Consider the following 27,884-nt stretch of genomic DNA (forward strand, 5'->3'; position numbering starts at 1 on the left):
AATCTCCAACTATCCATACAATAACTCCTGCCATCTTCACTGCACAAACAACACAGCAATGAAAACAAGTATGACCCTCCCTTCCTGTAAAGCATACCCTTAACAACTAATTGGCTAATCCCCACAGTACACTCCTATTTCCATGGCAAGCATGCTGAGAAGCCCCGGATATAGCACGTGTGATCCGCAGACTACCACTGTGTCTGCAGACCCCGTAACACAGTGGCAGCCCTTCTTCCCTTTCCACTTCACACTTTGCAACACTCTCTCATTGGTTACTGGTAAGCAGTCCCACAACAATCCACCTATTACATCAAAGATCTCTACATCTAACCCTAGGAACTCAGTACAACATTGCAGATGTACTGTTCAACACTCAGAGCACAGGTCTCCTATTCCCAAGTACCTGCATCCGAAAGTACTGTAAAACTCTCCAAGATTTATACTTCCAGATTCATCCACATCTACATCCATCAACACAAACTATAGGTATGCACATTTTTGCAATGCACACCGAAAATGAAAACTGCATGTATGTTACTAAAGCATAGCAAGTACATAGATTGCATGCATATGAACCTGGTGCCTGCCACTTGCCCTGCATAACCTATTAAATAAGTATACTGTCATTTGTACCATCTCCTCAAATTACTTACAATTACTTACAATTACTTACAATGCCCTTCCCTACCTTCCCTATCCTTCCCTCCCTTGAGTGTTGTGTTTAAAAAATAAAAATAAATGCACACCAAATAAAGGCTCTTTTCAGAGCCGCCTTTCACAGTTTAAAGATACAAGTGCCAATGAAATGGTGCAGGCCCCTGGACAGTCCGAGAAGTCCGCGGACAGCACGATAGTCTCCAGACTTCAAAAGCATGCGGTGGGTGGCAGCATGTAAACCATGGCATTCTTTTCCAGGACAAAGTGGTGGCTCTGAAAAGAGCCTTTTGGTTTTTTTTGTTGTTCTTGGAACTTTTAAAGTGGCCAACACCTACTGCACAAATTCAAAATGTATTATTTTCATTGTGGAAGCAGGACATGCCAACATCTTTCAAAAAGGCGCAAACAGCCTTGTTGACATTGCGCCTCGCTTTCTCCATTTGTGGACCAAATGAAGAAGAGCACAGCCACATCCGTCTCTGGGCAATGCAAGAAAAAATTACTTGGGAGTTTGGCAACATGTCCATGACTTTCCCAAGTGCCTCCTTCATCGCAAACTGCAATGAGATTACGGTAACATGTCCTAAACCTTTCCCTCCACAATGAACAAAAATAATGTCTGGATGATGCTGCATCAACAAAGTAGCACAAAGAGGAAGCCAATTCAGCCACCTCATGCCACACACTCCATACCAATGCACATCCACATGAGGGAATTCAAGATCTGCAGCCACTCCACAGTGCTCTGCATGCACCTTTAACCAATGTATCCACGAGTCCCCCAAAATTCATACACTCTGCCTCCTGAAAGACACAGCCATAGCTATAGCTATCTGCAATCCTCTCAGCAAACAGACCTGCCACAGTCTCTCCTTGCACACCACACCCAGGAAACCTTATTGACCAATTCCCTGGTCTCCACAGTCCCATTTCCATGACTGCCATCCTCAAATGCCCCGGATGTGGCACGTGTGATCTTCAAACTACCACGCTGTCCGCACAGACGGGGGTGGTGAAGGACATTTCAACCAGGGTGGGAGATTTCCTCTTTAACCTGTTTTTTTTTTAAAGGTGCTTGAAAACAAAAACCTTTTATTTTGTATTTTTGGGGGGTTATCTCCTTTTCCTCCTTAGAGCAACTTCTGCACAGCATCCCTTACATTCTGGAAAAAACAAGCATTTCCAAGAATGGACAACAACACTCCACCAGCAGTGAAATAGTGCACACTACCGGAGTCAATTTTGTCATTGGAGAAAGCAGAAATGTTAGCACGTGGCAGAACTACACCCATGCCTCTATTCACAATGCACCTTCCAACATTTTGCTGGGGATTGAACACATTGGTAGAGTTCCATTCTGCACTTGCTAGCATTTCAGAAAAAAATCGCCTTTGCACATGGAACAATGTGCATTAGTTCCTCCACCAAGGAGATCAGTACAAGAATCAAATTTAGGGCACTGATGTACCCCAAATACTCTCCACCACAGTGCACCACCAAGATATCAGGACTACCAAATGTAGCCATGTTTCTGCAAAGAGAAACCAGTGCCCACACATTGCGCCCAGATAAACTCTGCCACAATGCCTCCAGGCCTGGAAACCCAATATCTGTAGAAACACATCTTTTCATTACATACCTCTCCAGATCAGAAACAGAACAATCTCCAACTATCCATACAATAACTCCTGCCATCTTCACTGCACAAACAACACAGCAATGAAAACAAGTATTACCCTCCCTTCCTGTAAAGCATACCCTTAACAACTAATTGGCTAATCCCCACAGTACACTCCTATTTCCATGGCAAGCATGCTGAGAAGCCCCGGATATAGCATGTGTGATCCGCAGACTACCACTTTGTCTGCAGACCCTGTAACACAGTGGCAGCCCTTCTTCCCTTTCCACTTCACACTTTGCAACACTCTCTCATTGGTTACTGGTAAGCAGTCCCACAACAATCCACCTATCACATCAAAGATCTCTACATCTAACCCTAGGAACTCAGTACAACATTGCAGATGTACTGTTCAACACTAAGAGCACAGGTCTCCTATTCCCAAGTACCTGCATCCGAAAGTACTGTAAAACTCTCCAAGATTTATACTTCCAGATTCATCCACATCTACATCCATCAACACAAACTATAGGTATGCACATTTTTGCAATGGACACCGAAAATGAAAACTGCATGTATGTTACCAAAGCATAGCAAGTACATAGATTGCATGCATATGAACCTGGTGCCTGCCACTTGCCCTGCATAACCTATTAAATAAGTATACTGTCATTTGTACCATCTCCTCAAATTACTTACAATGCTGTTTGCTTTCACAGTTTTCTTGTACTGCCCGCTAGCATAGCAGCTACAAACCACATATTTCAATTTTAGCAACACTGCCTGTGATTTCTTCATAGAAAAACACATTGGGAACATTTGCACAGCACATGCAAGTGCCAGATCCTATGTGAAATGCCCAGAATGCACACAAAAAAGGGAAACTGCATGTATATTAGGAAAGCATGCCAAGCGCATGCATTGCACAATTGACAAAATGCACCATTGGGAGGAAAGCAAAGAAAAGCATGCGTACATTGGTAACACCGCTATCTGTAAATTTAGATAAATAAATGCAACAACTGAAAAGAATTTCTGCACTCATGTAGTGAGCATCTAACTGTGAGAAACTTAACAAAACTCCACACACTGCAACATTCTCCTTTCCAATCTCTACACCTTTCTGCCCTTTTTCTCACTCTAGTATGACTTCCACTAATCCATTTTCAAAACAAATAGTGCAAAAAAATCTCACACACTTCAAAACTGCAGCCCCATAGGGAACAGTTATCACTGCAGCACTGCCCCCATACCAACAATGCTAATACTTCCAAGTCCCCACTTCTATGCAGTGCTCTACAATTGCATATCCACACTAACACTTCCTTCGAACAAATCCTCCTAAAATCTAAAACAATATGTTCTTGTACTGCTATTACTGTACCATTAACACACATACCCACTGACTTCCTTCTTTTGCAATTTCATTGAATAACCGCCTGCTAAAAGCCAGTGACATCTCTGCTGGAAGATAAAACCCAGAAGAAACCAACTCTTCACATCCAAAAAAGTAAGTGCAGTACTGTTGAACTGTTCTGCCTGTTACTCATACAGTGCAGTGTTGTTGTATTGTAGCCCGGACAATGTCATCTAAGCCCACAACACTCGCTTCACCCTTACTCATTGCACCAAGGTCCACTGTTTATATTGCCATCAGAACACGAGTATGTTAACACCCACTAGTTTTATGAAAGCATTGCAATGTCCTTACTTCTTCTACCACATTACACTGTCATGCACAATGAGGCAGACCTTTCCCACAGGAACACCCACACATAGCAGCACAACCTTCCCAACCAAAAATAACAGCTCTTTGCACAATCACACTCCTCTATGTATGCCTACCCTCATATTCAGACACTCATGCCCAGTACACACAAATACATTGCACAACTACTAAACCCATACTTTCCTTTTTTCTCCAACAGACACAAGACCATGCCTACCAAAAAGCAACTCTGCAGAAAATTCAGAAATAGAGCAGATAAAACTCAAGCCATGCAAAATGGCCATACACCTCTAGCAGACTTTGTACAAAACGTTCAAACAAAGCAGCTAATGCATTCGCTAAGCAAAACGGAGCCAGGTACCAGGAAAACAATTGTGACTTATCTTTCAAAATTTAAAACTAAAACTAAATGCATTAAGAAGAATGCAACTACCAGTATTGCTAACACTACATCTACCAACGGTTACATAGCCACAAGTAAGCATTCCGAAAAATAAATGTTACAACAAATGTTCCACCATAGAATCCTTCTGAAACTTTTAAAACAGGGGCGAAATCACGCTCCAACCTTAAAACTTACCACAGAAAACTGATCTTGTAAGCTATCATAGGCAGTGCAATGCTCCTCAAAAGGAAATTATTTATATAAACCCCCAGTTCCCTCTCCCACGCCATTGTATAAGGGAGCTTCTCTTCCTCCAAGGTATTTTATAGGAGGTGATACCAGGTGCCTATTCAATGAGCCTGCTGTCCTTCCAAGACCATGAGTTCTATCCCTGTTGGAATTCTGGAGGCTTCCTGCCTTACAGTTGGTCTACCAGTGGCAAAGCTGTATGTATCACAAGCGTTCCATTTCTGGCAGATTGCATTGCTTTTTACATTGATCAAAAGTTAGGGGTTCCCAGTCTTCAAACAAGTCTCGCAGTATTAAGGGTGCATCCGGTGACCAAAGCCGGAAGGAACTGGTCTGTAGGCCGGGAGCCAAGGACCCTGATTTAGAGTAACAGGCAAGAGAGGGCCAAGGCCCGATGTGAATCCTTGTTGAGCACAGGCTTTGTCCCAACATCGTAGCCTTGTTAGTGTGGTGGGAAATAAAGAGTATTGTTGCTTGCGTGTTTCTCTTGGGAGGAATGGGCGATACCTCAAAGGGAAGGAGTCAGCCACCTGCTCAATATCGTGCCATTTAGGGGCTTTGGTTGTATCGTCCAGCTCAGCATTGCTGCTATTTGGGCTGCAGAGTAGTATCGAGGAATTGAGGGGAGCCCTAGGCCACCTTGCATTTTCCGTCTCGTGAAGAGCCTGTGGGGGAACCTAGATTTTTTACCTTGCCACACAAATTGACCTATTGCCCTTTGTATCTCAAGCAGGTCGCATTCCGGGATCATTACTGGGAGAGCATGAAAAGTATATAGAAGCTTTAGGAGGAGAGACATTTGGACTGCACTGACACGTCCCATCCAGGATATCTCCTGCAAGGTCCCTATCTGGAGCCAGTCCACAGCCTCCTTCAAGAGGTCAGGGATATTAGCCTTCAGCAGTCCTGCATTTGTTGGGGTCAGTCGTATTCCCAGGTAGGGGATGTCTGTGGTCACTCAGCGATAGGGGAATGTATTCTGAAGGGGATTCACGGTGGATGGTGAGTCAGATAGACCCATGCCCATTGATTTTGAAGGGTTTGCCGCAAACCCAGAGACTGCTGCAAATTGGGTCAATAAGTCAGCGATGAGAGTGAGAGAGGTAAGTGCGTTGTTTAGGAAGCAAAGTACTTCATCCGCGTATAAAGCTACTTTATGGCATTGTTCTTTATATTCAAAGCCCTGGATGTTTGGATGAAGGTGGATCTTTTGCAGTAAAGGTTCCATTGCCAACGCAAACACCCATGGGGATACTGGCCGCCCTGTCTGGTTCCCTTACCTAGGGTAATAGGTGTAGACCATAGTGAGTTAACCCGCACTTGGGAATATGGGATTTGGAAATTTGAGAGGATTAGTCTTATAAATCTCAGGCCAAAGCCGAATCCCTGTAGAACTGCTTTCAGATATTGCCAGGACATGCTATCAAAAGCTCTATGAGTTTCTAGAGATAAGAGTGAGAGCTTGCCCGGGATTCTGGAAGCTATGGCTATTAGATCGATTACATGGCGGATATTATCGTATGCTAAGCGATTTAAGATAAAACCTGTCTGACATCTGTCTATTAGTGTTAGGAGGACCTCTCCAAGATGACGGCTATAATTTTTGTGTAAATGTGTCTGTATTAAGTAGGGCAATAGGGCGATAGGACCCATTCGAGGGGTCTTTCTCCGGTTTCAGAATTAATGTTGTGGCTGATCCTGCCGTAGACTGTGTAACCGACCCTGCATCCCAAGATGAATGAAAAAAGCTTTGTGAGGTGGTGTATGCTCTAAATCATTTATTTGTGAAGCCGTCGGGGCCTTGTGCTTTCCCAAGGGGGCGGGATTTAATGGTGTATTCAACTTCCTGGGCGGATATGGGGGACCTGCAGCAGATGTGCGTTATGTATGAATTTGTGGGCAGCCAGCGGGTCAACGGTATGGGGGGCAGCATGTTCCCCGAAAAGGTCCTCAACAATTCGAAGTTTACCTTCTTATGAGGAGACACCTCCTCCATTGCCATCTCACGAGCTTTCTATTCGATTTCGTTTTGATTGTTTTAATTTTACCACTTATAGTTTATTAGTTTTGTTCCCTTTCGTATAAAAGGGCTGCTGTGTATGTAACATAGAGTATGCTGCTTTTCCCGTGTGGAGTGCTTCCAACGCTTTCCTCGCTATGTGCCAGTGCCAGGGGGAGCGCTGCGTTTATTCTCCTTATATATGGTTTCAAGCTTTTGGATTTCTCCCTCTAACTAGGCTTGTAGCTGTTTCTTGACCCTTCTTCTTGCTACAGCTTAGTCAATGAGATGGCCTCTAATAACTGTCTTTCCTGCATCCGATACTATGTCTTGTCCCACATCACCAGTGTAATTTTTGCTAAAATATAGCTTTATGACATCCGAGATTTGGGATCGGATTAGGGGATCATCCAGAAAAAATTCATTTAGCCACCAGGGTGGCCTGTGGAAGGCAATCGGCTGCTGGGGAGATAGCGTGAGCATCACTGGAGCGTGATCTGACAATGCTTTTGGAAGAATCTCAATGGCAACTGTCTGGAATATAAGGGATCAGAGATCATGAACATATCGAGTCTAGAGAACCCCTTGTGAACCACTGAAATAAAGGTGAAGTCCTGCCTCCGGTTGAATAAATTGCCATATTTCTATAAGTGAGTGTTCACACAGCAACTTGGTCAGCGCAATGATGTTTATTTGTCATTGGTGGATAGGGGCAATGACTTATCAACTAAGCGCTTTATCACTACATTGAAATCGCCCCAAGGATCAACTCTTCCTCTGTGTGCTCTTCTATTATTTTAGCTAGCGAGACAAAGAACAACCCCTGCTGGGAGTTTGGTGTGTATAACGAGATCAAGGTTGCCCTGCACCCATAAAGCACCAGGAAAACATCCGCTCTCTGTCCTGCAGCACCTTCAGCATTTTTAAGGCGGTCCCCTTGTGCACTAGAATGGTGACCCCACGCATCTTCATGCCACTCGAAGCGCAGAATTTTGTAGGGTAAAGTTTACTGTTAAGGCAAAATTCATCTATGGGTTGGAGGTTAGTCTCTTCAAGAAACAAAAGGGATGACTCAAGAGTGGCCATTCTATGAAACAATGCTTTACATTTTAAGGGGGAGTTCAGGCCCTGAACATTTAGAGCGAGACCCTTAACGTCTGCGGTCGCCATTCCAGGGATGTTCAAACATTTGCATCATGCTTAAACAAATGTCCCCCTTCAGGAGAAGAGCCAGCTCTAGGTCTCCCCCCCAAGTACACGTGATATGCTGACAGGTCGATGGAGAGAGGCATACCAATATGGCAAGGAGCGCAGTTCAGAAATTCCCTGTGAGGTCCAAGTGTTATTCTGCATCTAGCGTGTGGCCAGTTGCGTTTGAGTCTCTAAGATATGCACTGTGGTAACATATATGCAGAACTTTAAAAGATTAAAGCAAAAAAGGAACTACATAAAGGAAAGTGTAGGAAAGCCTCACAGGGCCCCCATTTTCTTAACCAACATTGACAAATGTCAACAGTAGTGGGCGTAATCTGTCCAGGAAGGCCGAGCGCTACCCTGTCTCTTACTCTCTGCCTCTTGCAGGTATACATTTGCTGTCCAGACAGTCCGGCGGAAGGATCTCTTCCCGAGTAGAATGGCTTCATTTGCTGCCTTTGGTCCATGCAGGCCATGCTCTTTGTCGTTCTGTAAAGTCAGCTCTGTAAAGTCAGCATTGCCTCTCCTAGTATTGTGCTGAGGGGTGACCCTGATCAACAAGGGTGCACTGGAGTTTCAGCGGCTTCCGTGGTTTCCGTTTCCTGATGTGGGGTCCTCCCCAGTCACTGCCAGCTCCTGGGCCTCCACTTTGTATCTTTTGGCATAAGGTCCAGGTCTGAGGTGGTCACTGGGTTCAAGCATTAGGTCCTTGGCTTCCTCCTCTGATGTCATGGTATAGTGCTGATTATGGAGGTCAAAATTCAACTTACGTGGGAATCCCCGTCAGTAACGTATCTTCTTAGCCTGCAGCCATGCCGTTTTACTTTCTGCAAGCATCTGTAGCTTGCAAGGGTGTAGAGTGATAAATCTTGTAACCGTTTTAGAGTAGCCCCTCCAAACTGCACTGGTTCAGACTTCCTAACCGCTGGCATAATTTCTTCCTTCTGGTGAAAGAAATGCACGGTTGAGAGGACATCAGGGAGTAGATTACGCCTCTTTTGGGCAGAAGAGTAGACTTGATGGGTCCTGTCTAGGACCATTTTGTCTGAGGCAGAGAGACCCAGCAGGGAGGTGAACAATGCCCTTACGTAGTCTGGTGTTTCCTTATCCGAGATGTGCCAGGGAACTCCCCGCAGGTGAAAGTTGTTCCTTCTCAACCTTTTTTCCAGGTCAGCTTGTATCACCCATATGTCCTCTTGGTATTCTTATATGATCCCCACTCTCTTAGTGAGCTCGGCGCAGTCATGCGTCTGTTCACACGTTATGTTTTTCAGGTCGTTGACTCTGGTCTCGAGGCCCACTAAATGCATGTTTAGGTCGGCAATTGAGCGGGCAAGGGAGTCCTTGGAGGTCTTCATCTCCATTTTTATTTCCTGGGAAATGCCTTGCTGAAGGCCCTTTAGCATTTTTTCAAGGTCACTTCTGGAGAACGCTGAGTCTGAAGCCATTGATGCTGCTGGGACCGAGTGAATATCAGCCTTTACCGCCTGTATTTGTGACTCTGTAGGTGTTTGAGATTTTAGGAAGGCTGTAATTTCTTTCGATTTCCCTTTTCCTGCTGTTTTGGGTATTGCGAATGGAAGGGCTCCTCAGAGAACTGGCAGGGTATTGTCATGTAGCAGACGGGTGAACAGGGGACTCTTGTCGTGCAGTTATGAGGAGTAGTGAACTGCTCCAGTAGAAAGGCTACTTTTCTACCTGAGCTGTTGAGGCTGGATGTAGCCAGCTGTGATGTCCCTCTACAGCGTTATCCTGTGGTGCTCCCTCTGTGTTATATCTCTGTGTTTTGGCCAGAGGCTGCTGTATTTCTGGGGTCAATGCCACTCCAGCTTGAGTCGGCAAACTGGGCCCTGGTCGTTCTAGCTCCTGTTCCTGTGTGGCACCAGGAGGGAGCAGAGGTGTAACAATGCAGGCAAAGCGACCCATCTTCTATGGGGCCTGAGGGGTATAGGTGGAAGGAAATCGGGGCAGAATCATTTTAATGTCCATCCCAGTGGGCCTCCAGTCGCAGAGGGGCTGTCCCCCTCCTCTGCAGATGGAATCAGCATCAGTTCTAGTTTACGGGCAGTGGGTGGGAAGTGAGCGAGAGCCGGATCCCAGTCAGATAGCCAGATCTCCCTCTCTCGCTCCCTCTCCCGCCGTTTCACAGCAGCCCACCTGCTTTGTGCTTCTCTCCAACACTGCCGGGAATACAGAGACATATGTTCTATGGGGCCAAGATAGTCTAAGGGGGGCACCAAGTCCACCACTCCCAGGCCGCACTGCCCCCATCCCCGCTCCTCACCTCTGCCGCCACCTGCAGCCACTGCCGGATAGCAGGTTGTTTTCAGTGGCTTGCTGAGAGCCAAAGCCTGTGATCTCCTCCACACTGCAGTTCCACGCAAGGGGGTCCTGAGGAGCAAACGGCCATCACAACACAGCTTTGAGGGCTCATTTACCTCGATGTCTTGTCTGCTCATCTTCGTCAGAAGGGTGCCCCATGCTCCTCGGAGGCGCGCATCGCCATCTTACTCATGAGGGAGATGGCACGTTCTTCAGTGAACTCTAATGACCCGCCAGTATCTCTGCTGCGGTTCCCCGTGCTAGAGTCTGTGTATGTTCCTGGGTGTCAGAGGGCATCAAAAATTTGGAGAAATAGGTGCCTTGAGATGTCAATAACTGCCGGTTCTGGCGTCCTGTCGCAGAGCTCACGGCAGACACAACTGAATGGTGTGCTGCCTAGCCACGCTATTTATATTAATTTTAAACAGAATGAAACCACTGACAAAATTAATTAGTACACTACAAAAAGTACTTCGCAGAAGCAATATCAGCATAGATACCTTTGCAAACGTCTGTGCAAGTTAGTGGATTCCCACCACCAGCACAGAGCCATATTTCAATGAAGAGGCATACAAACAAGAGCAAACAAACCCAATTTCCATACACAGCAGTGGGCGAGGGTATGACAAGGTAGACAATACCATTATGGGAGAAGAAACGCTGATTGCAAGAATATCCTCAGCAAACTTACAATCAACTCTCCATTCCACCGAACCAATCCGTCCCATCTACAAATTGCTGTGCACCTCAATGTGTAACGTATGCAAACAATCTTTCAAATCTTTGCAGCAGTTCCTCAATCAGTATGCTGAAGCCAAAGACACATTAAAAATTCTAATATTACAAATGATGGACTCCTGTCCAGTGCGCAAATACACAAGACTACAAGGACATTTATTAGCCTGCATTTCTGGGCCTGCTTGCTAAAGCACCTTCCACCACATCAAAATGTTAGCAACACTCCATTCTACTGTACGAAATCTTGTTCAGAGATTGTACTATGCAAAAATTCCTACTTTTGCCCTGGAGCATTTAAATGACATTCTCCTACATGGTACAGCCAAAGAACTGCTTGAAGAAATAGACCACATCCAAAGCAAACATTTTGGAACTGAGGAGCACTTACAAAATCCAGTAACTTTAGAAGAGAGTAGCAACAACCTTGCAGATGCCAACCTTCTATTACACACGTACAAAAAAGAAATAGCAAAGTTTAAAAGCATATCTGCTGAAGTACCAAACCAAGTGTGTGTGTGTTGCCGCAGAATTTTTTATAAAAAGAGCACCAAAACTGTAGATATAACGTACAAAATAGAAGACAATGAGGAATCCCAATGGTTCCGATTAGCTCTCTATCTTATAGCAGAAAACAAATAAAAAATTACTAACTCCTCAATACTTTGCACATACTGCACCGGAAAACGTGACAATAACCAAATGCCTTCACGGGGTACAACTGATAACTTGAAAATGTTCCAACTGCTAAAACCACTCCAACAGCTTAATTGTTATGAGAGCATTATAATCCAAACAGTGTACCCATTTCAAGCGATAATACGCATTCAACCGTAAATAGCAAAATTGCCACACTCTGAATTACTGAAAGGCATATGTGGCAAAGTAGTTTATTTGCCATTAGATCTCAAAGAAAATGTAGACACTCTAGGAGTTGGTTCTACCTTATTTCGCCGCGATATTTTTCATCGCTGGTTTTTTCATCATCGTTTTTTTTGTTTTTTTTGGGGGGGGTTAGCCCCCCAAGTACCCCCTTTTTTTTCTTCCCTTACACCCACAACCATATATTTAATTTTTCAACCCCCCAAAAAAAAACAAGGTTTTTTTCTAAAAAAAAAACGGCGATGAAAAAACCTGCGATGTAAAATACAGCAGTGAAATGCGTATATACCCTGGTTCTACGGTATTTCGCTGCAGTATTTTTCATTGCGGCTTTTTTCATCACCGTTTTTTTGTCGAAAAAGTGCAACGGCCAATAGATCAATCTTTTATTATCCTAGTGAATGGTGTACCTACAAAAGACAAAATAATGTGTCAGCAACTAGTAGACTTAAACAAAGTTAGAGAAGCCCTGATATATCTTAAATACAACAATGAATACTAAAGAAAAATAAACATTGATGAAAACCTGAGAGAAACCACTGAAATAATACAGGATTCCTCACCAACTGGCCAATTTGAACTTCTACATCCAACTACAGCCTCCAATATTTCAGACCAGTATACAATTCACCCACTACACACCAAAGACGTCATAAATGATGCACTAGGAAGATATCAAATGCAGCAAGCCAAAGGATATGCAATAAGCATATGTATGTGCCTTTCCTCTACTGTTTCCTAATTAAAAGGTGGAATGTACGAAGGAAGATGCACACAAATAACAGCTTCAGAATACGACTCTTTAAGAATATACTCGGAAGACCCCAGATTCAATCAATATGTGGAATACATATTCTACCTCCTCTTTGAAAGTGAACTAGCAACTCTATGTTACGGAGTTGCAATCACATTGAAAACAGGTTCCAATTTTCTTAACATGTCTGCTACATAGCTACTTCAAAAGGTGCAAGAGAAAGATGAAGTTTTACAGTCAAGTATTCAAAATCTCTTGGCAAACATGCATGGTACGAGAGAATACTCGTTCCGACATCAAGCAGATGTACGGTGTATGCTATGCAACCTTGGACCACCCACATGGTTTTGCGCTTTAAGTTGTACAGAGTATGCATGCAAAGACTTGCAATATTTCGATGCATAGCAAACAAAAACAAAGCAGGGTTAGACATGCAAACAAAAGGAGAACTCTCCTCTCTTGAACCTGTAAATGTGTCAAGATACTTCTATCATCGCTTTATTGCCATGCTATACTTCATTAGTAATAAAACAATTCCTCCACTTGGAGAATTGCAACACTTCTTTTGGAGAAAATAATAGCAAGCCAGAGGAGCACCACACATCCACATTGCTTTGTGGATTAAAGATGCTCCTAAATTTGTTCAGGACAGTGATGCCACTGTTTTGCAGTTCATTCATAAATTTGTAACTTGCAAAGTCCTTTTAGAAAGTACACAAAATCACCTATATGCACACATTTTGCAGTTTCAAAGACACAAGTCTGGCAAGTATTGTTGCCGCAAATATAAAAACAAAGGCAAATACTACACCAAATACTGCTTTAGTTTCACTAGGCCTGTTTCAGCAAAAGGACAAATAAACAACGTCATGTCTTCTGTTAGAACACATACTGCATAAAAAGAACTAATGCATCAAAGTACACCAATGATTACAATACAATCATTGTCCTCCCATGGAATGCAAACATAGGTGTGTAGTACATTGCAGACAATTCCACTGCAGTTACATGATATGTCACAGCTTACTTAACCAAAGCAGAGAAAACATAGCTCAAAGACCTCTAATTGATATATCATCTGACAGAACAATGTCACAAAAATTGTAAAGCTTTGGCATAAAAATGCTCACCCATAGAGAATATGGCTGCTACGAAGCCGCAGACCATTTATCAGGCACTGCCTTGTATGGGAAATCTGAAAACATAGTCTGGCTAAACCTTGGTCCTGCTGCACCCAGAAAAAGAGTTCTCAAATCATATCAAGACATAGAAACAATAGCCAAAAATGATCCCAACAGCCAGGACATTTTGAAAAACAACTTATTGGACACATACTACCCAAACAGGAGTACTGCTTTGGAAACCATGTGCCTATACCAGATAGCTCAAAACAATATTAAACCAGATGCGAGAAAAGGGTAAATACATAGTCAAAAGTTGGGTGGGCAGTCTGGTTAATGTTAATAGCATTAAAGTTTATCTTCATATATATAAATGAATTGTGTGCTTGAGGCCTGCCTATTGCCCCTTGTACATGCACCATGAGCTGAGACCAAACTCTAAGTAAAGTACTTTAAGTACATATGACAAGGTTAACGTCTAGATATACAGCACCTTCTGAATTTTAATATTCTGAGTGTCAGTGAACAAAACCACCTGGCCTAGATATTTTAGTGAACAAAAACAAGTGGGCTACTAGCTTGTTGCAAACACTGCAGCATAATACAGCCATGCACCCAACAATCTCTACACTGGCCACCACGCATAAACATAAGCCAGCCGCCTCATGCACTGTGCACTTTTCTTCACATACTATTACAGTACTTCAACCAGTGGGCAGACTCTTGGACTCCCCATGCGCCCAAGACTGTAGTAACTGGCCAGAATTACCTCCCATGGCATAGAGTATCATACACCCAAGAATCTCAGGACAGTCCAACAAGCCACCTGACACACACCCTGTCTGTTTTTGTACACATACTATTAGACACTTGCAGCCAGTGGGCAGACTCTAGGGTACATGGCGTCGGGCCATGCACCCAAGAGTTTAGTAGCTGGTCACAATCACCACAGCATAATACAGCCATGCACCCAACAATCTGTACACTGGTTACAACCCCGCCTGTTCCCTTCTGTACACATAGTATTCCAGTATGTAGAACCAGTCATCACACTCTTGGGTCCAATATGCCAGCCGCCTGACTCCCTGTTCAATTCTATACACATACTGTTACAGTACTTCAACCAGTGGGCAGACTCTTGGACTCTTCATGCACCCAAGACTATAGTAGCTGGCCACAATTACCTCCCACTGGATAGACTATCATACACTCAATAATCTCGAGGCAGTCCAGCAAGCCACCTGACATACACCCTGTCCACTTCTGTACACATAATATTGCACTACTTGCAGCCAGTCGGCAGACTCTTGCGTATATGGCCTTTGGCCATGAATCCAAGACTCCAGTAGCTCACCACAATTACCACAGCATAATGCAGCCATGCACCCAACAATCAGTACACTGGCCGCAACCCAGACATAAGCGAGCCGCCTGAGGCCCTGTCCACTTCTGTACACATGCTATTGCAGAACTGAAACCAGTCAGCAGACTCTTGGGTGCAATCACTATTCCAGTGTCACATTCTTGAGTGCATGGCTGTATTATGGTGCTGTGGTTGTGGCCAGGCCCTAGACTCTTCAGTGTATGGCCTACGGCCTATGGCTTCCGGCCATGCATCCAAAAGTCTAGGGCCTGGCCCCAACCACTGCAGCATAATACGGCCATGCACCCAAAAATCTGCCCAGTGGCTACAACCGACACACACATAAGGCTGCCACCTGAGCTCATATCCACTTCAGTTTACATACTACTATACTACTTGCACCCACTTCACTGACTTTCATAACCGGAAGATTCTGTTGGGTATTTTGTGGAGATTTGGGACCTGACGGTATTTTCTTACCGCCCAAAAATAACTTAGCAACAATCACTCCTTGTATTCAGATTGGGCCATGTACAACAATAATACAGTGGACATGCATTATTTCAGCACACAGACATGCGTATTTGGTATGCGTGGTTGGTGTGCGTGGTTGGTGGTATTTTGGTGAGCATAATTCCCTTGTTTTATTTGTGGCCCAATATCCAGAACCCCTTATTTTTGTTTAGATTTTTTGTGTAATCACTAGAGAGACCTCAGGCTTGCATTTCAGGAACACCACATTTTCATTTTTAGTGTGCCACCATGGGCAATTTCTCTCTGTCTTATCTACGGCAGCGAGCTATCATGTGGTATTTTCACTATCTTATATATGGTAGTGAACTATGTCCCGAGCCTCCCTTTTTGCCGACTCATAGACCTCCGACAAACTACAACACACACAGTTAGTTATAATTGCTCATACTGAATTACATTGTGCACACGGCTGCAGCCAAATTTGATGTTTAGCTACCTTGAAAATGACAATTGCACTGTCTAAACATCTCTCCACATCATCAGCACTGTATTGGTAAATTAAAACACACCACCCGTCTGCTTTCAAATATTTTTGTGTATTATAAAAGTTGCATTTAAACACGATCTCACTCTTTACAGAAATAATTAAAATAGCACAGTAACAGCATTGTCTGTGATACACTGATAAGAGAGTGGCGGAGACAAGAACTCAATTTGCAACATTAAACATGTGAGTAAAGCACAGGAATCTCTTTTCCTACACTGACTGAATATTCTCGTACACACTCAGCCCCCACACTTCTGTAATTACCTTATCTGTTCAGCATGAGTTTTCTCCAGCTGTTCTCTATCTGGATTTGGCTCCCTTGAAGATTAACCCCAGAGAAAACAAGTGTCTTTCGTTCTCAAACCGGGGTTATTGCCTGGAATTCTCAGCTTTTGCAGCAGAAATGCTTCAGCCAGGAAACAGGTCCTTGTCCCAGCTCTGCCAAATCTCGATTGTTCTTCCCTCTCCTCAAGCTCCCCCAGCAAAAAAACTCTAATCACTGCCTCTAGCATGATACTTGCTATGACGCTGCTCCAATCAGAATCAATCATGCCATCTCCTCCCTCACTACACAATGGCTCATTTATACAGTAACCATTTGTAACCAACTGATTTCCTGTTCCTTCGAGCCCTTTGCTTCCTGTAGTTATGTGGACAGAGCAGCAGAGAAAAAGAAAAAAAATGAATGTGCGTTTAAAAGTTCACTTTCAGAGTAGGCCTAATTCTGCAGTGGAGACACATTTTTATTAGTGGGTTATGTTAAATGCAGTTTTATAAGTCAGGTTAGTTATTAATAAGGTTAGTTATTAATTTTCAAACGTGTCTCTTGCACCATAGGCATTTCAGGTGAAAAATAGTGTGCATTTTTGAATGTGCACGTGTGCTTTTAACTGTAAAAATAGATTTGCATCTTATATGTTAAAATCATTTTTGACTGAATAGCATGTCTTTACTTATATGTCCATGTTAATCTGGCAACACATATAGCAATGCACCACACCCATGTGGTGGTGCTACATCAAAAAAAATTGCTACCTGTGCAGTAGTGCTGTACTCTGTGCTGTAACACGCCAAATATCCTTACAATTCTCAAGGCAGTCCAATAAGCGAGCTGCCACACGCCATATGCACTTCACCACACATACTATTACAGTACTTGCAATTAGTGGGCAGGCTCTTGGGAGCATGCTTATCATCTACATTCTACTCCCCTACCCTAACAAAGCCTGCCTGCATTCACCACATAAGTTGGTCGCCTCAGGACCTACCTGCGAACTCTTGCGGTGCCCGCAGACTGCCACAAACAAAACACAGTCTTCTTCCACCTAAACAAATACATCATATGAACCGTCTTTGACTCTCCCACCCTTTGCAGCCCCTCTACCCAACACCAGATGCCCCAAAACATGTTTTCCAGCATTTTTGTCACTGTGCTATTCACTGATATCCACGGATAAAATATGGTGGAGTTTCAGAAAAATGTGATGCACATCACGCTTCCCTCCAGCCAATCAGCATGTGCGTTGGGTGTCCGCAGAATGACGCAGCCCTCCAGGCCAATCGGAGTTCGGTCCGCGGAGCATACTGGGAAATGGGTCCATGGAGCAGAGCCAGATATCACTAATTTCTTTGGACCTACATTTTACCTGTTTTAAAAAAAACTACTGGACGGATTTTCACCAAACATACAAAAGCACCCTTTCAGGACCAAGCTACCACTCCTGCTGCAAATGTGGTCAAAATCCATCCAGCGGTTTGAGCTGAGAAAAAAATGTGGGACCCCCTATAACTTTGCACCCCCTTGACAACACCTCACCAAACTTATAAAAAAACATTGAGCGGCCATAAACTTTTTTTTGCAAAGTTTGGGAAGGATTCGTCCAATCCAGGGCGAGCGAAGTTATAATTTGCCCAAAAATTGTTCTTCCTATGAGTTGAGCAACTTAACCATAACTACACGGCTGCTAATGTAGGCCGTGTAATATTTTACTAGCAGTGGAAATTGGCCTGGTGTTCTAAAATGGCCCATCTCCAACCATCTAGGGTGTCATCTCCCATCATGATTCAGTTGTGACACCTTTTAGATATTACCATGTAGTCCTGTAGATTGGGTGCAGGCAAGATGTGATGAGGTTGGGTGGCGGTGGATCAAAGAAAAGAAGCAATAGAAGTGGAGAGTAGTCATGCACGGGTGGTGTTGGCGGTCAGATGCCAGTGTGCAGATTGTGGACCACAAACTCTTGTGATTAAAATGTGCCTTTCTATAAGGTTCCTCCATATTGTCCGAAAGGATTCGGAGACGGTGCTGGATCAAAGTCGATGTTCCCAAACTTTGTGATACATTGCACAACCCCAACTAACCACATTTAAGCACTACAGAAAAGGAACAACATTACTGGCTGCAAGAATAACATAAGCCCAGGTACTTTTGCCCCATAGCAAAAATCAAAAGCTGGCACCCATGAGTATACACACAGTAAGTGAACATATATCTTAAAGTGAAATGTACAAATGTAGTTCATTAGACCTTAGAAGAAAGTGCGCAAGACAAAATAGCATTGGACTTTAAAAAAGTAATGAACGCCAGAAAAATTACTTGAGAGAGGAAATGTTCCAATAAATATGCTGGCAAACTATAAAAGGTGCTCACCTTTTAAACCCAGCAATCTGTCATGAAATAATCCTTGGAAAACAATATCCCAATACGAAACTAGTGCATGTGGCTTGTGAGTAAATCCTGGTAGCCAAATACTTGAGCAAGCTTTCCAACCTCAAAAGAACCAAAGGGATTCCATCCCTCTATTTTTTAGAAGGGGGCACCCCCTTCTCTTTCAAATATTTAAATAACTACTGCATGGAATCACTCCAAGCCACAAACAGCATGTTTTGAACACTTCCTGCCCAAGTTGTTTTGGACCGAGTCAAAATCTGTCCAGCGTTTGGGCTGTGCACTTTGGCTAAAATGTACCTTTTTGGTCAATGTTAAAATGATTGGGAAGTTGGCCGCAACTTTGGAAACAAAAATATGTTGTCTTCTTAATAACTTTCTAAAATGTTTATACACATCTTTATGAAAAGTTTCAGTCTGTGGGGCCTGCAAGTCCCTAATCACTATCGAAATTTCAGCCAAATCATTACTCGAATCAAAAGGTAATTAACAATAGATTTTAAGATGTTGCTATGGGAGTCCGACTCACCTTACAGCGGCTATCGCCACCCAGTAACATATAAAAGATGACTTGAAAAGTACACATTCCATAGTGTCACTCAAATATATAAATCCTTATTGAACTATGTTAGGCAACAAATGTACAATTGTTTCATTATTTGCTCCATCTTGACTGGGAGACTACTAATTCCAGAATGCAATGTAGCAAATGGCAAATAAGTGCTCTCTGAATGCACTACTTTGAAGGACTGACAGTAGCACAGTTTAAAAAATAATAATGCTAATGCTGTGTGGTATAAGATATTTGAAACTGTGAAAATACACAGCATTAGAAATTGTGGACTGTCTCCTATCCATGAAGTAACTGGGACGAACCCTGCTTAGCTTCAAAGTGAGGAATGATCCAGTCCCCTCAGGCCAAGTTGCTGAAAGTGGTCTTGTAATGTGAGCACATTTTTTAGGCAACATGTCCAGAGAGGGCCACCATCTTGCTCGCTTTGAAGCTAGGTAAGGTTGGTCCCAGCAAGGCATGGATGGGAAACCGAATGTAGCTGTAAAAATATCAATTTTTTTATTATGTATAAAAGATTGCAAGCTTTGAGAACTCACAATGTTTTTAGGCAATGCACAGTGAGAATACATTATTTGCTGGGGATCATGATCAAGGAGCATGAGCAACACCTACCTTAAATTTAAGGACTGCCCAACATTTTCCCTTGCTCACCTGCACCTCCATCTCTGTGGTTGGTGCCCTTTCCCTACCTTCCCTCCCCAACTTACGTTGCCTCACCTGTAAAAAACAAAAAAAGCCAAACAAAATACTACATCAAATAACAAAAAGAAAGGTTCTTTCAGGAGCAACCTTTCACAGTAAAAAAAATAAAAAAAATCACATGATCTTTTGCAGTCTTCATAGTCCACAGACAGTATGAATGTCCGTGGACACCTAGAAAATTGCAGGCATGGGGTGAGGAATTAAAATAAATAAACTTGTCTTTGGTCCAAAAATGGTGCGTCTTAAAATAATCTTTTTTTTTTATTTGTGGGGGATTTATACGCTGAACTAACAAATGTTCTATTGAACTGAACTATTTTTTCTAACTTTCACAAAAACTGCTTCTAATATTTTTCTGTTTTGGTTTTTATTTACTACAACTACTAAAACTACTACACATTTCACGAGTTCACAAAAATTGTTTCAGTGCATGTTGGATATTCAAAAGAAAAATCTGATTTCCGACATCAGTTAAATGCACTCTTCAAAATATATTCACAATATCAAACTTGATATTTTCATTATGAAAAGATGTCATTCCAAAATCCTGCAAAAAACGCACTTACAACTTTGTTCACGTTGCACCTTGCTTTCTCAATTTGTGGACAAAATAAATTGGGACCTTTCCACATTTGTCTTTCAGCTATCCAAGAAAACACAATCTTGGAACATGGAAACAGTTCTATTAACTGTGCAAATGAATTCTTCATTGCAAACTGTAACGTAATCCCAGTGACATAGCCCAAACTGTAGCCTCCACAGTGAACTACATACTTTGACAAAACAGGAGCAATTCAGCCCACTTCATTTCTCAAGCTCCATGCTGGGAAATGTCAAATCCTTGAAATCCAAGATTCGCAGGTAATCCACACTGCTCACAATACACCGTCAACCAATGGATCAAAGAATTGCCCACCATAGAGACACTCTACTTCCTCAAAGCCATAGCCATAGCAAAATTCACTGCACATAACAAAGATAACTCTTCAGTCCTGTCTTCCTGTACACCACAACCAGGAAATCAGTCCTGTTTCTATGCAAGGACCTTGATGACACGTGCCTTCTTCTCGGACTACCGCAGTGTCCGCAGATGTCATACCACAGGGCATCCCTTCTGCCCTTTTACTTGTTTTAATTTTTTTATTTGGTTTAATTGCAATACAACTTTTTCAAATATATTTTCTTTTTTTAATGTTTTCCTTTATTCTTCCATGATTTTAATTCATATGCAACATAAGCCAGTCCTAGCTTATATACTTCCAGTGTTTACAGTTGTTACAAACATACGTCAGACAACTAACTTGGACACTTTAACACATTAATAGGTATCCCTCATGTTCACAGGAGAAAGAAGATAAAAGAAGGAACAAAAAAATGAAACACATAATAATAAAATGGCAGGGGGAGGCAGTACATACAATAAAAACAACGAGGTATACAACCTGTGCACGAATGTCACATAAAATAAAATGACATCACTGCATATCACCTCATAAATGGTTTGACTTTCCGTCCTGCACTTTAATGCTTATAGATCTAACTTTCTTAAAAATCTTATGGTGGCTAAGTTCACAGCTATTCTCTTTCCATTGAACATCACAACCCACATAGTCATTTTTAAAAGTGTTTGCATTCACCAAAAAACCTGTAAAAAATGTTTACATCTCAAATTGGCCAAGTTATTACATTCTACAACAAGGTGTTTCAATGTTTCTGGATACCTAGAATTCTTACAAAAGTGACACATAGTATCCACATCTGTGTTACTTATTCTTATAATGACAGTTTTGGTGGGCCATAGATCAAAACTCATGCACATGATGTCTGCTCTATATTGAGGATAAGGACACTTTGTTAGATACATTGGGATTGTATTACGTTTTTTTCTTTATGAACATGCCTCAAGTAAAGCTTTTATATTTCTTACAGTCTGCCATAGTAGTGCACCAATCCATCATCCATAATTTAGTTTCAATCTTGCAGGATTAGTCATCAGAAGATCTAAATCAATGCCGGCACTGGACATTGAGGTATGACAAACATTCTTCCATGATGCAAGTGACCCAGTACCTTCCATACTCAAGTTTAATGATGACAATAATGAAGGGGTAACTGCATTCGCTGTTTTGCATTTTGCATAAAGCATCAGCGTATTCCACTCTACAACAGTACTGAGTGATGTAAGGCCCAGTTCGAAGTGCACAATCTGTACTGGGTAAGATTTTGGAATAGGCAACAAAGCCTTCCAAAATACGCCCTCTAACAACTTCCAATTGGTTTGGGTTTCAGGCACTTTAGTATGTCCTCCATAAGTGACTGTGGGTTCCACCTTGCCTCTATAGAATTTTATCACAGGGGCTATGGAGAATGTCCCTTATTTGGCTTGGATGACCTTGGCTTGGTATGCCAAAGCATTGATTTTAGTTCTTAGGTCAAGCTTAAACAGGGTTTCGTTCTTTGTGTCATTTATGAACACACCCAAATATTTATACTGGTTTGTTACATCAATTACTTGATTATCCACCACCCATTTGAAAGCAGGTTCTGATTTGTTTTAACATAGTTAAGTCTCATGATGTTGGATTTGGTAACATTAATAGATAACATGTTTTCTTTGGCATATATTTCCAGCTTGTTGAATTGACTTTGCAGACCTATTTGAGTCCTGTCAATTATTACCAAATCATCCACATAGAACAGATGTGGGATTGGTTTGACTCCTAGTTTTGGTGGGAATGATGTGGTGTTATGGAATCTGTGGTTTTATGTAAAAGTTGAACAAGGTTGCAACCAAGATGCAACCTTGTTTAAGACCTCATCCAGTAGGTATTGCATCGGATAACAGCTCATTATGGGTCCATTTTACCTGGCTGGACGTGTTCATATTAAATTGTTGCAAAGTGTGAAATATGTAATTTGGGAATTCTGCATTGAGACATTTTGTCCATAGAATATTTCTTGAAATTGAGTCGAGCGCGACGCTAAAATTTATATAAGCAAGAAAGAGAGGGTATTTTTAAATCTCAGCTTGTTTTTTTAGGGCTGTTGATAATGTGAGATTAATGGATGTAAAGAGTCCAGCTATGAAACCAGATTGATGTGGATTTTACAGTTTAAAGCTGACCAACCATCTGGTTAAGTCCCTTAACATCAATCGGGCATACAGTTTTCCAGGGATATCTAAAAGGGTCAAGGGCCGGTAGTTTTCAGGGCCCTTCCTGTCGCCTTTTTAAAAAATAGGCACTGTGATTGATTCTTTCCAAGTCATTGGTATGAGCCCAGTTTTTGCTAATTGTTGTAAAGAATAAATATGTAATTTCTGTCCATTCGCTCACATTTGCTTTGAGTACAGCGTTAGAGAGACCATCGGGTCCTGGAGCCTGCAAAGTACTCAGTCTTTTAATTAAGGTCATCATATCATGGTGATCAAATTGGAGTTGGTTACGATCTAGCAGCATGGAAGGCATTATTATTGTTTGGTCAGGATCACCACAGATACGTGTATATTATGCAATCCAGTCTGCTTCGGGTATTTAATTTAACAAAAGTGGCTCTGTGAGTTTTTCTCACTATTCTTGCTGCCAGGTAGGGGGGGCTGCGTTGTTCAGGCATTTAAAGGTAAGTGATGCTGTTTTAAGTGAGATTCTGTTGCAGATTTTGAGCCATTTGTGTTCTCTTCTTTTGTTTGAGATGTGTTCTCTAGAGGGTAGGTTGAGGGCATTCCTAAGGGTGTTATTTTGCAATGTTTGAATTGTGTCAATGATGTATTTGTTGGCTCCCAAATACAAGGCATTGCAATAGTCAAGTTTGGAGAGTATAAGGGCATTGGCAAGGATGATGCAGCTAGCTTGGTTGAGGAAAGCTCTGCTTGTCCTAATGAGTTTGCGCATGTAGGCAGTAGAAGATGCTAAGGAGTTCACTTGTTTCTTCAGTGTTAAGGCAGAGTCAAGGTGAAAACCTAATGTTTTCACTGCTTTGTCAACTGTGATTATATTGCCATCAATGGTAAATGCAGAGTAGATGGGGCTCAGTTTTCTTAGGTTGGCAGCGGATCCGAGGAGTAGGATTCCGGTTTTATCATCATTCAGGCATAGGCCATGCGTGGCCATCCATGCCTGAATGATGAGATATATTTTGTTTACCAAGGCCGTATCGGAGTCAAAATTGCCTGAAATGAGAATGAGGATCTGGGTGCCATCTGCATAATTTGTGTAGGTGACACCCAGCGTAACCAATTTGTCAAATAGGGGCTTGGTAAAGATATTGTACAGCGTTGGCGAGACGCAAGAACCTTGGGGTACACCGCAAGCTATTTTGATAGGGTCTGCTGATGCCAAAGTGGAGAAAACTCTCATTGTGCAGTTGTCCAATAATGATTGGATACAGGCTACAGCCTCGCTTGAAAATTGGGCAGCTGATGCCAGGTGTTCGCACAGAACTGTGTGATCCACCAGATCAAAGGCTGCCGACATATCAAGAATGAGTAGCATGGCAGTGTTTTCCCTGTCTTTAAGCTCGTCAATCTGTACTTTGAGATCAATTAAGGCAATCTCTGTGCCGTGCTGTGTTCTAAATCCTGATTGGCGAACACCTAGGAGCTGATTATATTCAGGATAGTGCTGGGTTTGTAGGTATGCTACTCTATCTATTATCTTGAAAAGGAAAGGTACCGTGGTGATGGGCCTGTAGTTGGTGGGAATGACTGGGTCTAGGGTTTGCTTCTTGAGGAGAGGTAGAACCCAAGACTCTTTTAGGTTTCTTGGGATAGTGTTAGAGGAGAAGGATGCATTAATCAGTTTGGTTATGAAAGGGTGTAGGTCTCTTGCAGCATCCTTAATGAGCTGGGCTGGGCAGCTTTCATCCTTGCAGTTGGACGGTTTGAAGAAGGCAATAATACTTTCAGTTTCCAGAATGGAAATGTTGGCAAATTTAAATGGGTCATGGCCTGGTGAGTTGGTTGTCGTATGGCGGGTGATGAGTGGTGTCTCGTTAGGAGTTAGAGAGTCCATTTTTAAAGAGATTTTGGTTTGGAGTGTTTTCATTTTATTTGTTAGAGCATTTTGGATGCTGGTGCACCATTGTTTGTCTTTGGTTATGTTGTCAGATGGGTGTATGGGGGATTCCAGCTCCCTTAGGATTGCAAATAGTTCCTTGGTGTTGGAGCTTGCATTGCATATTCTTTCATTAAAGAGATTTTTTTTGTGAGTAGGATTTCTTTTTTGTAATTATTAACAACGAGTTTAAGTTTCAGTTTGTTTTCTTCAGATGGGGTGTGACGCCATTTAGATTCTAATTTCCTTTTTTGCAGTCTCAATTCTTTAAAGTAGGGGGTAAACCAGGTGTTTAGGTGTGCTTGTTGTTCACTTTTTTGAAGATTTAGAGGAGCAATCGTATCTAATGCTTTTATCATAGCATCATTGTGGCTTTCTACCAGGAGCTCAGGTTCCAAGTTATTTAGTACAGAGATGTCTCAATTTCCGTTTGTCATCTTTATTCTTAATACATTTTAACCTTTGTGCTTCTTTATTTAACTTATTTTTAGCATCATGAATGATCCTAACAAATGAGTGTTTACGGACCAAGCATTGCCAAATACCTTTGACATGCTTCTCTGCAAATAACATATGGGCTTGTGTATATTCAGGGACCGTGGCTATCTCACTCTGCTCGTTCTCATTTTTCAATCTTGCAAGTAATTTGATTATCATTGGACCATTCAATTTTAATCTATTTTGCCCTTTTGATACTTCAATGTCATGTGTGTAGAACTCAGCATGTTTAATGTGTGTTCTACTCCATTCAATTTCCAATAAATTGTGATCACTGTCACTGGTCGGTATTACTTGGACTATTTTTAACACTGATTGTGAGATGAACACAAAGTCAATAATAGATGATGATGAACCTCTTTTCCAAGTAGCTTTCGGGGAATGTCATCCTTAAAGGAGCCATTCAACATGGTTAAATTGCTTGTTTCCATCAGTTTTCTTTTGTTTTAAGGCTGGCGTACATGCAATGGCAATGTCATAATCAGCAGAAATGAATTGGTCCACAAGCCAAGTTTCTTGCAATAGGAGTATGTGATAAGCTAAAAGATGTTTAATATATGCTTGTCAAACAAATGTTAATACCCTCTTGTATTCCAGACTGCATATTTCAGCGGCGGAATATCAGGAACATGGCACTAATGTATATGAGTCTTATTTTGATCTTTGATGGAGTTCCTCAACCAGGCCCATGAAGTTTTATAACAACTGCCCCTATCTTTAACGTGACCAGATTAGCCACTGGAGGAGCTATAATTGTCTACTGATTTTTCATTTTGCTTGCCTTCTCTGAGCAAGTTTGAGAATCTTTCATCCTTAAAGCTTATTTTTCTATCATCGTTTAGCACGTCTTTGTAATGCTTCTCAACTTTGTCATGTCATCTCTGTTGCAACTCTTTTATCACCTCTTTGGAGCAGACTGTTAACCACAAGCCCTTTTTTCCCAGATTGCTTCTCTCTTTCCAGATGGTGTCCCTAAATATCCTGGAGGTGATCATGAATGATACAGTTTCCCTTTTTACTGTTTTAGTATACCGAATTGCATCAATATCACTTGATCTTATGTATTTTAAGTTAGGTATTTGTTTTAATATTTTTAAGAGTATGGTCCTGTTAGGAAAAGAATCATCATGTTTCCTATCCTTCATCTGGGCAAATATGTGTTCTTGGTCTCTTCTTAAACAATCATTGTAATCTGTGCTGGATGTGCATTCCTGGTTCTTCTTTCCAGAAGAACTTTTATTTTCATCAGCTCAGCCTTTTAGGACAACCGGAGGGGTATTAGCTTTTGTAGTTCTCTGACGCATTATTCAAGTCATTACGACATTGTCAAATTCGGTGGCAATGTCTAGGTTGATGCATACACTCTCTGTATTGTCTCGAGGGATATCTTTGGCATTTTTTAGACGTCTTTGTTCCAACGTCCTGCAACTTTCTATCTTCGAAGGTGCTGTTTGCACCCCAAAATGTGTGGGGCTATTGTATTTTATTTTCAAATCCTCTGATAGAATCATTTTGTTGCAGCTCAGGTAGAATGGACGTGGAGTATGTAAAGTAGTTTAATAATATTTCATTAAGTGTGTCAGATTTAGGTACTACAAATGGGGGAGAAAATGTGTTTGTTGGCTCAATACTGTCTTTGAGTTTTGATGCCTTTTTAGGTTCAGTCCGCGTCAAAAATGCTTTAATAAATGTGAGGGTATAGTCGTCTCACTTTTCTGAGTACACATACTCCTCTTTTTATTTTTCCTGGGCACGAGGTGGAATACTTCATACACATCATTTCCATAGCCTATAGCAGGTGTCTCTCCTGAATCATGTATATCAATCTGAGTTACAACTGGTAAGACTTGACTTTCAATGAGCACCACACTCTCAACAGCAGGCATCCCCACAGAAACAGCATCCCTTGGAAGGCCAGCACCTGTTTCATCCATGAGGGTTCCATCTCTCACATTATATTGTGATAATGCTGCTCAGTTGTCTATGGGGCAATAACAGTCAGCTTCACTCTTAATTATCAGGTCCAATTTCTTTTCCAACTTATCTAACGTAGATTGGTGGCATTCAGCTTTTTGGTTTAAAGCTTCATATAATATAATCAAAGTATAAATGTTATTGTTTAGTGCAGTTTAGTGCAGTTAACATCTCCATGCTCATGTCCTGAGATGGGCAATTGTTTCAACCCAAATGATGGGCTGGGGGCTGGCCTTGCAAAAGAAACATTGGAGATTGCAGATGTATTTACATTTGAGGCAGGAGAATTGGGATAAAGGATAGGAGATTGTGACAGGTAAGTTATGTCTAATGCAGTTATTTCACACAATTGAGTCTCAGCAACAATGATATCAAAATTCTGTGA

Source organism: Ambystoma mexicanum, chromosome 5p (genome assembly GCF_040938575.1).
Source record: "Ambystoma mexicanum isolate Mex_15411 chromosome 5p, UKY_AmexF1_1, whole genome shotgun sequence".
NCBI classification, from domain to species: domain Eukaryota; kingdom Metazoa; phylum Chordata; class Amphibia; order Caudata; family Ambystomatidae; genus Ambystoma; species Ambystoma mexicanum.